At 45.7% G+C, this 12,633-nt stretch overlaps 1 long non-coding RNA gene across 1 annotated transcript in view; it reads right to left on the reverse strand.

Annotated features, from left to right (window-relative positions):
• The window catches only part of LOC146802168 (uncharacterized), a 58,387-nt gene extending 46,989 nt beyond the window's left edge, over positions 1–11,398 (reverse strand). The window contains exons 1-2 of the long non-coding RNA XR_014967368.1: positions 11,267–11,398; positions 11,101–11,162 (exon numbers count right to left, since the gene is read on the reverse strand). This is a non-coding gene — a long non-coding RNA (uncharacterized LOC146802168). The remainder of the gene's footprint in view (positions 1–11,100; positions 11,163–11,266) is intronic.
• Positions 11,399–12,633: the final 1,235 nt, after the last annotated feature.

Genomic DNA, 12,633 nt, shown 5'->3' on the forward strand with positions numbered 1-12,633 from the left:
AGCCTCTTGGGACTTGCAGTGCTCAAAATTAAATTCATAGTGAATTTCGCCAAACAACAAAGTTAATAAAAATCTCAGACCCTCAGTGGGCCCCCAATAGTGTCCTCAGTTCATGTACTGCCACCTGTTCCTCTGTTGGCGGTCGCCGTATATCTGCGACCACAGTCCACTCGTTTCGCGTGGCGGTGCATCCTCCCGACCTGGACAGGCCGGTATTATATCATCCCAAAAGCGTCCAATTTCGAGAACGCACTCAGGAAACAGGCAGACTTCGTTATGCACCACAAAGTCTTTATTTGGCTGAACTGGCTCGACATCAGGCATTGAAGTTCCGCCCTACGCGTTTCGGAGCCCTATGCTCCTTGTTCACGGGCTGTTTGTTAAATGGCAAAAACGAGCATCTCGTCATCCTTGTTAAATAACGCCCTCCAATGGGCAAATCAAAGGAGCCTCTTGGGACTTGCAGTGCTCAAAAATAAATTCATAGTGAATGAAAAAAATTCCACGAGGTTCGCGCAGCGTGCGCGCATGGTGTAAATGCTTTAAAAAAAATTCCAATGTCAGTTCCCCCGTGTGTGCACGCTGCGTGCAGCGCAGTGTCCGTGCATGGCTTAGGAATAAAGAACAGTTTATGCCTAAACCCTTAACAACAAAGCGTATCATTAAGCGTAACGTGGGCGCGCGGTGCGCGTAGCGCACTGCGTGCCCACCGTGCGTGCACGGTGCGCAAAGTGCACCGTGCGTGCACGGCACTAACTGCGTAAAGTGGGCGCGCGGTGCGCAAAGCGCACCGCATGCCCACCGTGCGCGCACCGTGCGCGCACGGCACGAACGGCGTAAAGTAACTTAGCATTTAAAAAAACGTACAAATTCACTGAAAAAACCATAGGTTTCACACACGTTATAGTTAGGAATTAGCATTTAAACAACCTTGCAAATTCACTTAAAAAACCATAGGTTTCACACATGTTATAGTTAGCTGGGCATTTTCCTCGTGAAAAACCAATGAAATTCCCCTGTTATAGTTAGTGCAGGCAACTATAACTCACGCGACCGTAATCCGCTGCTGATGACGTCAGATATTACATCACTGATGACATATGTGTCTTTCAGAAAAAAAAAAATATATATATGTATAGCTAAAAAAAAAAGGAAGAAGACATGGGTATATAAATGTGTAAATACAGTGATGTAATATCTGACGTCATCAGCAGCGGATTACGAGGAAAATGCCCAGCTAACTATAACATGTGTGAAACCTATGTTTTTTTAAGTGAATATATATATATATATATTCACTGAAAAAACCATAGGTTTCACACAAGTTATAGTTAGCTGTACATTTCACTCGTAAAAAACCAATGAAATTCCCCCGTTATAGTTAGTGCAGGCAACTATAAATCACGCGACCGCAATCCTCTGCTGATGCTAATACTGTATTTAGACACTTATTTGCCCATGTCTTCTTCCATTAAATTTTAGCTATACATATATTACAAATATTTTTTTTTCATAAAGACACATATGTCATCAGCAGAGGATTGCGGTCGCGTGAGTTATAGTTGCCTGCACTAACTATAACGGGGGAATTTCATTGGTTTTTTACGAGTGAAATGTACAGCTAACTATAACTTGTGTGAAACCTATGGTTTTTTCAGTGAATTTGCAAGGTTTTTTAAATGCTAATTCCTAACTATAACGTGTGTGAAACCTATGGTTTTTTCAGTGAATTTGTACGGTTTTTTAAATGCTAAGTTACTTTACGCCATTCGTGGCGTGCGCGCCCAGTTAACGCAGTTTGTTCTGTGCGCGCACGGTGCGCTTCGCGCACCGTGCGCGCTCAGTGAGCACGCGGTGCGCTTCGCGCTCCGCGCGCCCACTTTACGCAGTTAGTGCCGTGCACGCACGGTGGTCACGCGGTGCGCTGCGCGCACCGCGTGCCCACGTTATGCGGGATGGGCCATGTACGCACGATGCGCTTCATGCACCGTGCGCACATGGGGGACATATTATGCGCATCGTTGTGAAATGTATTCTTTATTAATTTCACAGATGAAATATGCCATGCACAAATGGTGCCCTTCGGGCACCATTTGCACACGGGGTAGGGAGAGTGTGGATAATTTTTTTTTAAAAACATTTTTACCGTACGCGTACGCTAAGCGTAATCGGCGATTTTTCGAAAAAAAAAACAAAACATTTTTTGGGGCTTTGGGGGTTGTTTGGGGACCCCTATATCAATGCTGGGTGGTTATGATCTCAATATACTGCCCCTTTAGACATTTTTTGGCTTTATTTTTGCTGCCCCACTCAGAGTGCGAGAGAGAAAATGGCGGCCGCCGCTTCCTGGTTTCGACTGATTCGAATGTTTACTTAGATCTAACAGCCAATCAGAATCGCGCTCGCGCACGTCACCGTACGCGTACGGTAAGCGCACCGTAAGCGCACCGTAAGCTGGCTCAGATATATATATTGATTTAAAGGCTATTTTCTCAGAATCTACTGAACAGATTTACACCAAACCTACAAAAGGCACTTCCTTGACCTGTAGACTACCTCTCTGCCAAATTTCAAGGAACTCTGTTCAGCCGTTCGGGCTGTAGCTGTGTCTAAAGGTCCTACGGAAAAATGCATGGGAAAAACGCGTTTTGGGACCCCCCTTTTATCTCAGTCCCCGCTTGACCAATCCTACCGTGACTTTCAGGGTAGGAGCGGAGCGCAGCGCCCCACCTATTTTGAAAATTTCGCGAGGATTCGTCGACCGGCGCCAAAGTTATTCAAAATAGAATGTTGCGGTTTTCCAATGGTAAGAGGGTCCTAACTATAACTACCTACTGGCGACCGCCAGTAGGTAATATATATATATATATATATATATATATATATATATATATATATATATATATATATATGTGGCTTCATATGCACCTTCCGTTTGGCTTCTTTGATTATGAATGTGAAGGTATTGATGACCCAATTGGGGGGTGTGTGTGTGTCCATCGTGCGATCAAGCTGTAACATGTCATCGTCTGATGTGCCATTCAGGATTATCCTCACCTCAACAATGGAGTGTAACCAGTTAGGCATCAAGAGGAAGTAATTGATTCTGGCTTGAGGCCCTTTACAGACCAGAGGGCGGGGTGCTGTGTTTTTAAAAAGCTGGACATGTACCTTTTAATTTTATATGCCCTTAAGCTGCATTAAGGAAACACAACCAATTGCAAGTTTCATAAGCAGTATTTATATGTAAGCCATGGGTACATGAGCACCATAACAGCATGTCCAATTTGTGGAACTTTCATTAGGTCTTTTATACACAAATACCACAAAAGCGTAATACAGATCCAATCATATTACAAGAAAAGTAATTTCTTCATCAACCTGATGAGCTGTTGACCAAAGGAGACAAAAAGTTAAACAAGCATTATGTATACAATCACTGACAGTTGAATACCATCTCATGATTCAAGCATGATACAAGGTGGCGCTAGGCGTGATATCAACATGCTAGCCGTTGAGACCATCCAGTGTGTCACCAGACAGTATTTTCACAATCCCTGTCCAATCAGATTCAGGCACTTGGCCGTAGCTATATGCGGCCATCAACTTATAAAATTAGCAAGAGAAGCAAAGCAACAGCTTGTCATGTACGCTTGTGACTTAGTCATTTATCAAGGCCTTGTGATTACAGCTAATGTACAAACGGTTCAAGTTCTCCTGAAGGCCAACTGCCTGTGTACCTTCTGCAGGCCTCTTCCTATTGAGTGCCACAAATTGGAACCCAAAATTAAATGGATTCCACCTTCCCTCTTCTGACACTCAATAGTGTCACTCCTGTGCTTCCTAACCCTCCATAACGACTCTTCATTGTACGTTGTATGCTTGTTTCATACATCCCTTAAGTCACCTATTGCATGTCTGATATTATTATTGTTGTTCCTTACCATTATTAGTACATCTAGGCCAGTCTTTGGTGGCTGTCATGGTATTCCACTATTTGTGGTACTTCATGTTGACAAGTGTTGGAGATAGGACATTTTTGTCTTAACAAAACTTAGATATCCATGAGCTACCTGTTGTAAATACTTAGGGATTTTTTTTGCTTCATGCATCATAAACCTGGGATGCATAGTGGGACCACTACTTGCTGGTCTTTTCTTAAACTGAGAAGAACCCTCTCCTCCTATTATTCGCCTTAAACTGGGAATTCTAAAATACATGGTTATTAATGACAACTCTTATTTCGACAGGTAATAGAACTTCTATGTCGGTGCATTTCCTCAATAGCTGTAGTAAAATGTGATGTGTTATACTACTCTGTATCTTATTATCTGCTAAGCACGCACTGTTGCAGCAGGTGTGTGCAAATATAAATGAGATAACACGTGTAACATTGTAGCAAACTTCTCTTTCTATTCAATATGGTTCTTTTCCCCCAAAACATGTTTGCTATTCTCTTTGATCTTTGGTTGTATTATCAATATGTGTTAAAGTTCAACATCTCAGTGTCATTCAATGTTCCTACTTTAAAGTTAGAGGTATTTGTGTGAAGTCGTCAGACACCATGAGCAGTACAGTAGCACAGAGTTTTGTTGGTTCCCATCCCATTTCTTCATGGTTGTCGAAGAGTTGTGGGATATTGCTGTCTAAATGAATTTCAAAAGAAAATCTTCGACTTGATGAGTTTTCTGTTCCCTTTTTGTTGTGTCAGAGTTTGCTAGTTCGTAATGCAATAGGTACTTTCAGCTAGATCTGCAGGCAATGAAGTTGTTGCCCCTGGTCCTTGTTGTTTTTGCTCCAGTGGTGGGGGCACCTGCTTGGTGTGAGGGCTGTGCGTCAAGGAGATCAGCTCTTCACACCTCACCGCTGTGCCAGTTATTGAGAGGACCTGGAATGGTTGTTATACTGGGCCAGAGGCAGTGATGTCTGGTGTGGGAGGTGTTGGCAAGGGACCAGTTCCAATCTCACAGTTGGAGATTGTGTCTCGCTGGTGTTGAGTCAGGAAGGGCCTGACAATGACAATGACCTGACAATAAAGTATCAGATACTGACAGTGGAACAGTGGACAGTTGCCTGAGATGTGCATAGACCCGCCAAATGCTACTTAGTGAGGGCTCAGTTTGGTCACTCTGTCAGGGGTGCTTCTCATAGGGAATGGTAGTGCATCAATGCATAACAGCTCAGTGGATGCACAAATCCTTCCAAATGTATTTTTTTTTAGCACACCGTTCTGCTCTTTTGCACCCGCTGCTCTGGGAACATAGGCACAAAGAGCTCAAAGGATTTTAATAATAATACAGTTGGTATTTGCTTGGGAGGCGATTTTAATGCCATAATGGCCCTCCAGGATTCTTGGTTTAGCAATCTCAGCAGAGCTTAATCCTGCAATAGGAGTACAGAGCTGATGGAACCACAATTTGAGTAATCTTATGGATGTCACTTTTTTAAATATTGCTCTCTACCCCCACGACTCCGCTGTTGTACAGCTGCCCCCTACACCTCACCGGTAGGGGTTCGAGGCCTGCTGTCTGCTATTAAGTGTTGTGCCTTTGACCTTGCCCCTGCATTGTTATGCTATTTATTGTGAGTTTTTCTGTGCAATACTGTGCAATGCAGTTTTGGGTTCTGTTTTGTTTTGTGATTCTGTGTTTTGTTTTGTTGCCCTTTCTTCTAGGGATTGTGCCTGTGCCCTTTGTTCTGGTACTCCTTCCTTTTTCCCGCTGCTGCTGCCACTGAAGCTCCCTCCCCCCGCCTCTCCCACCTCCCAGCTCCATGTCCCTCTCCCTCCCCTATTTAATGGTGGCCGCTGCGTGGCCATGCAGCTGATGCAGGCAGTGGGTGAGCCGCTGGCATGCTGAAGGTGCACCAAAGACAAGCCCGTCTGTGCCCGTTCGTGACCCAACTGCGACCAGCACCAGAAGTCCTGGCTCTCCAACCATCCACCGCTACAGCACGAGCGACTCCCTCTCCAACACCGAACACCTCCACTTCCAGATCCAGTCCAGCCCCAGAACCACGCTTCATGGCACCCTCGCTTACAGACCTCGCTCACAGCCCCCCTGGGCCTCGCGCTTCTTTCCCCACCACCATTGCCGACCTCCTCGCACCCTACACCATCGCCTCCACGGACTACATACTCATCGGAGTCCTAAACTTCCATCTCGACAACCGCAGCGACCCCGCGTCCACCGCCCTCCTAGACAACATCACCAACCTCCGATTGAAGCAGCTCATCACCACCCCCACCCCTACCCACAAGGTCAGACACATCCGTGACTGCATTTTCGCAGGATGGTCCAACATCCGCTTCAGCCACACCTTGCAGCCCCTCTGGACAGACCATCACTGGGTACACTTCTCCTTCAACACCACAACTGCACACAAACCTGCCCCGCGCCCACCATGAAGGAACTGGCGCAAGGTCACAGAGTGGCAGCTCAACTCCACCCTCATCCATGACCCCCCTCCGCCACGATCGACGCCAACTCTGCAGCCAAGGAACTACACTGCTGGATGACCAGCTGCGCAGACAAGCTTGCACCCCTCTGCCACCCCGACAGACAATGCCCCCAGAAGGCCACCTGGTTTACCGCCAACCTCCAGGAAGCCAGACACTCCTGCGGATGTCTCGAAAAATGTTGGAGAAACAGCACAACCACCGAAGACCAGAACACCTACAAGAACGCCACGACAGAATACCACCAACACATAAGAGCCACCAAGAGGACCTTCATCCGAAACAAAATCCTCACCAATGCAACCAACTCAAGGGAACTCTTCAACATCATCCAGCAGTTCGCAAAAACCCCCAGCGAAGCCATGGATGTCATGTTGCTGTCCCAGGACCTCTGTAACAGACTCAGCTCCTACTTCTACCTGAAAATCAAGGCTCTCTACGACAACTTCAGCGAACAGTGCCCAGAAACTACGGCAGTGACTGCCAGCCCACCATCACCACCTGGACACCGGTCACCACAGAAGACACCACCACGACCATGAAGGGCGCCCACTCAGGAGCCCCACACAGACCCCTGCCTGCGGCACATCTTCCACAGGGCCGCCACCGCCATAGCACCCGAACTACACCGCACCATCACCGCCTCCTTCGAATCTGGCATTTTTCCCGATGACTGGAAGCAGGCAGAGGTCAAGCCTCTCCTCAAGAAACCCTTGGCTGACTCGACGAGCCTGAAAATCTACCGGCCCATCTGTCGCCTTCCCTTCGCGCCAAAGTCTCTGAGAAATTCATCAATGCCCAGCTGACCACCTTCATCGAAGAGAACGCCATCCTCGACTCCTCTCAGTCCAGATTCTGCAGTAACCACAGCACCGAGACCGCTCTCCTTGCCGCCACCAACAACATCCGCATGCTACTCAACCAGGGCCACACCGCTGCCCTCATCCTGCTAGACCTCTCCGCAGCCTTCAACACTGTCTCCCACCACACTCTTGCGGGCAGACTCCATGACACCGGCATACAGGGAACCGCCTTCAACTGGATCCCCTCCTTCCTCGCTGGCAGAACTCAAAGGATCAGACTCCCACCCTTCCTCTCCGAACCCACAGAGTTCAACTGCAGAGTACCCCAAGGTTCATCACTCAACCCCACACTCTTCAACATCTACTTGGCCCCCCTCGCCACCATTGTCAGACAGCCTGGGCTCAGCATAGACTCCTATGCCGATGACACCCAGCTCATCCTCTCCCTCACTAAGAACCCTAAGATGTTGCAGCCTGACGTTGCAGACTGGATGAGCAACAGCTGCCTAAAGCTCAACTCAGAGAAATCAGAGGTCCTCATCCTTGGACCCTCCCCCACTGCCTGAGACAACACCTAGTGGCCCTCTGCCCTTGGAAACCCACCGACCCCGACGAACCACGGCCGGAACCTCAGCATCATTCTAGACTCCTCCCTCACCATTACTCGCCAGATCAATGCCATTGCCTCCACCTGCTTCAACTCCCTCAGCAAGACTTTCAACTGAATCCCCCCGGAGCCAAAAAGACCATCACCCACACTCTCATAACCAGCAGACTGGGTACGGCAATGCCCTCTACGCTGGAATCAACAAATCCTCGCTACACAGACTCCAGACCATCCAGAACAACGCAGCCAGACTCGTCCTCAGCACCCCACGACATGATCACATGACCGAGCACCGGCAAGACCTCCACTGGCTCCCCGTCGATGAGAGAGTAACCTTAAAGCTACTCACCCATGCCTACAAATCCCTACACAACATCGGACCCAAATACCTTAATGACAGAGTCTCTTTCCACGTACCCAAAAGAAACCTCCTCTCCGCCGACGTTGCCCTAGCAGAGACCCTGCGCATCCACAGAACTGGAGCAGGTGGAAGAGCCTTCTCCTTCATTGCAGCGAAGGCTGGAATGAGCTTCCGGTAAACATCAGATGCTCCTTTACCCTGCACACCTTCAGGAAGAGCCTCAATACCTGGCTTTTCGGCTGACCCGTAGCTGAACACCCACCTCCCCCCAGGGTCTTGAGACCCTCACGGGTGAGTAGTGCACTTTAAAAGCCCCTAATTGATTGATTGAATGATATACCACAACCTACGTTTAGAGGCAGGGGTTGCACTACTGCAATTGATTATATTTGAGGATTTTTTATTGCATAGCGAAGCTGTTGCAACACACAACTGGGATAATAAACCAATTGAAGTGGCATTTAAACTGTCCCCAAAGCCGAGTACAAAATCAAGTGTGGCACAAAGAATCTGGAACTCTTCATGGATAATTTGCGATTAATGTGGCAAGGAGCTGATCCTGCCCAATTATGTTATAAAGTGGTCAGGGAAAATCTTGCAGTGTTTGAGGTTTGTTTGACTGTGCGAACCCAGTCCTGATGTAGTCACCACATTCTCTAATCTTTGCTCGATTATTAAGACAGAATTAATCAAACCTGTCTGTTCAATTTGTCATAGCCCTAACTGGTTTAACCACAAATGTTCAGTAGTGAACCAACAGTTATGACAGGCCCTTGTGGCCATACCTGGGTACCTGCAAGTGGTGACCTTGTTAAGGAAAAAATATACATTGGCAACCTCACTGAGGAAGGAAGAGATTTTCGTTCAAAGATGGGATTTGCTTGCCAATTCTGAGAGCCAAAAGAAAGGTAAACGTTTTTGGGCAGCCCTAAAAGATATGCGATCGATGGGCCAGATGTTAACACCAATTATTTGTAACATAACAAGCGAAGCATAGGAAGCAAACTTTTCAGTGATATACACAGCTTCGCCTCAAGATAACAATATATCTCAGCTGCCCATCCCCAAGAGAGTAACGATGTCCCTGTCCAAAGTGGAGGAAGCCATAAATCAGAGTATGGGCAATAAGGCTCCGGGACGTGATGGGCTGCCCATAGACCTCATCAAACACAAATCAGATATCCGGGCCTCACTTTTGCTTATCGTTTTTAATAACCTAGGGGCATATCATCAAGGCCATGTGATAATTATCGCTCAGCGCTCTTAGCGCGAGGATAATTATCGTCGGCCAACTCTGAATTTTATGGCGGAGATTGCGTGCTATCAACAATGCTTATCTCCAAAGAGATAAAATTCAGAGCGCAAGCTGGCAATTGTGTGATTATCACTGGAAATACAACGATAATCGCACAAGGTTTGGCGACAGCTTGCTGATAGGGCAAGGCATACTTAGCCATGATATCCACCTTACATAGGATATTATAGCTAAATCAGTTTTGAAGCAGGCATAAGGAAAGTAGCGAAAACAGAGGTTATCGCTACTTTGCTTGTCGCTCTGCAGGTTAGCGTGCCCATTGATAATTGGAGAAATGTTGCTTAGCGACATTTCTCCAGTTATGTCGGGGCAGGAATGGCCACTTTGCATGTCATTAGAGATGCAAAGATGGGCATTGGGGGAAAGGGCGATAATGCAAGGATTCATGCGATAGCATGACCTTGATGATTAGGAGATAAAGTTTTCGCTGTTTTCCGTCCGAAAACGGACGCTAAAGAGGCGATAATTTTATCTCCGGGGCTTGATGATATGCCCCCTAGTTTGTTCCCTGTTACCAAGTACATGGTCAACTTCTGTCATTGTACCAATTTTTAAAAAGGGGGACCATGCCCAACCTGGCTGCTACAGGCCCATTTCTTTGATAATAATCAAACAACAAAAGAGTGTGTCCAAACAATAAGGAAGAGTTTATGAAAAGAAGGATTTATGAAAAAAAGGGGGGAGAGTCACTCTAAAGTGGCAAAAGAACCCTCACTCACCAACCTGATTGGTGACATGTTTCATCATTGGGTCCCCACCAGAGATGCCGAATGCATCTCTGGTGTTCTGCAACGCTTAAGCATAGCGGAGCGTATTATTTGCAAAAACCTTCAATGAAGTTTGATAAGTGCAGAAATAGTGAATTTAAAAAGGGGCCTTTGTGTTATCATCAAAAATAAATTTAATGGCGGAAAACAAGGCACCAGTTAAAATGAAGTGAAGTGGATGTCCCTAAATGGTATTTAATTGACCAGATACATCCTAAAAATTGAACAAACGGTCAACATGTTTCAGCTTCTATGCGTAATTTGTTAAAGCTTTCGTCAGGACCAATAACACCACGGCAGTATAAGCACGCTAAGGCTTACCCTAACCTGTGGTGCAATCATATACAACAACTCAAGGTTATGTGGAGACCTTCAAGTATTTCTCGAAAGCCAAGGGAGTCTGAAATAACAAAAACAAGAGAGCACTTGTAGCTTAGACATGGGTTAGACTTGGATGTAATTGCATTCAGAAATCTTAAAGTGGCTGGTCCCAGTTCCAAAACTGTTTAATGGCCACTGGCCATGATAAAAGGCAAATGATTTATATTCGTTTAACCAAATTCTTTCAAAAACAGCACTGAACTTCAAATAAAGCATATATAATTTAATGCCAGCATGCGTTAAGTTCAATGTCATAACAGTCAGAACCAGCGACTATGATGCTGGTAGAATTAGTGATCACAGAACATGACTCAATCAACCAGCATCCTTGATGCTGGTTGAAATGTTGGCAGACAAAAAACCAAAATGCATGGAAATACGATAAATTCAAAGAGAACACAGGACTTACATTAAAATTAGGAAAACTCCGCTCCTTAGGTACTGCTGGGTAGTGGGAGCCTCAATCAAAATCTAAAAATAAATAACAATAAAAAGGTATTGGCATTACAGAACCTCTATATGCAAAAATCACCGCTCAGAATGGGGGCATGATCCAACAGGAAAAAGGTACTCACTTAGCAGAGGATCAAACGCCGACCGAAAACCTAGTAGGTCCCAGCAGGCCTGGAGATAAATGATGCCTCTTAACGGGGAATAAATACCGTCAGGATTTCGGCAAACAAGCCAATCCTCCGAGTACTTCCGGGTTAATGCGTCATGTGGCCACTGCGCGATGCCGTCGGTCACGTAGACGCTATTACAGGGAGTCTGAATTCCGCTATTGAGGCTAGAACGCTAACCTCAGATAGCGTTCATATTGAGAACAACTTTATTTAAAATAGCAAAAGCTCAGAGCTGACGATAGCACAGCAAGAAAGGGGGTAGATCAATGGTTTGTTCAAAAAGAATGTGCAAATCGGTAAGGAAATGTTTGAAAACATGGTCATGATGTCGTCATGTACATGTTAAGAGTATTGCAAAATCAGTATTAAGAGATCAATATGCAGCAAAAAAACAACCAAACAGAAAAATAATCCTCACTTATGGCACTTTAGAAGTTATTATTGGGTGATCAAGATGCTACCCTTGGGTCAAAAAACTACTAGGCAGGGAAAAAATGTGTGGGAATCAAGCATGACTTACACTGAATATGTATCCCAGCTCACATAATGTATATGAATTTCCACCAGTAATCCCAAATCAGAACTAGTAGATGCCCAAGGATCATTAAAGGTTGTTAACGCCTCATCACTGTACCCCATGGAATATTATCATTGAGGCCATGAATATGTGTGAACAATCGATAAATCCACCGTTGTTCTTTCTCAAACAACAGGTGCAAAGATTGATTCCCTGGTTTAATATGCTCGATGATAGCCCACTGCATGTCATTAGGTGTATTAGGTGTATGGTTAAACTTTAAAAAGTGATCAGTCAGCTTAATCGTATTTCTCTTACACTGGACATTACTCCGGTGTTCACAGACACGTTGCTTAATTTTACGGGAGGTCATGCCCACGTATCTTAAATCACAAGGGCATGTAATTAAATAAACAACGTTCATTGTGTTGCAATTCATATGTGAACGTTGAGTCCATATTTTGCCAGTCTCTAGATCCCAAGTTTTGGTAGACGTGGTTAAATGGCAAACGCTACATGATCCACAAGGAAAATGCCCTGTGACTCAGGGCAGACCCCAAGAGCTAAGAACCGATGGGTCATCCATAGTGGTAGTCTTCCTTGGTCGTGTGTGTAGCAAAGCATCCCATCAAGGCCATGTGATAATTATCGCTCAGCGCTCTTAGCGCGTGGATAATTATCGTCGGGCAACTCTGAATTTTATCGCAGAGATAGTGTGCTATCAGCAACGCTTATCGCCAAAGCAATAAAATTCAGAGCGCAAGCTGCCAATTGTGCGATTATCACTGGAAACACAGCAATA

This window comes from Triturus cristatus, chromosome 8 (assembly GCF_964204655.1).
Source record: "Triturus cristatus chromosome 8, aTriCri1.1, whole genome shotgun sequence".
In the NCBI taxonomy this organism is placed as follows: Eukaryota; Metazoa; Chordata; class Amphibia; order Caudata; family Salamandridae; genus Triturus; species Triturus cristatus.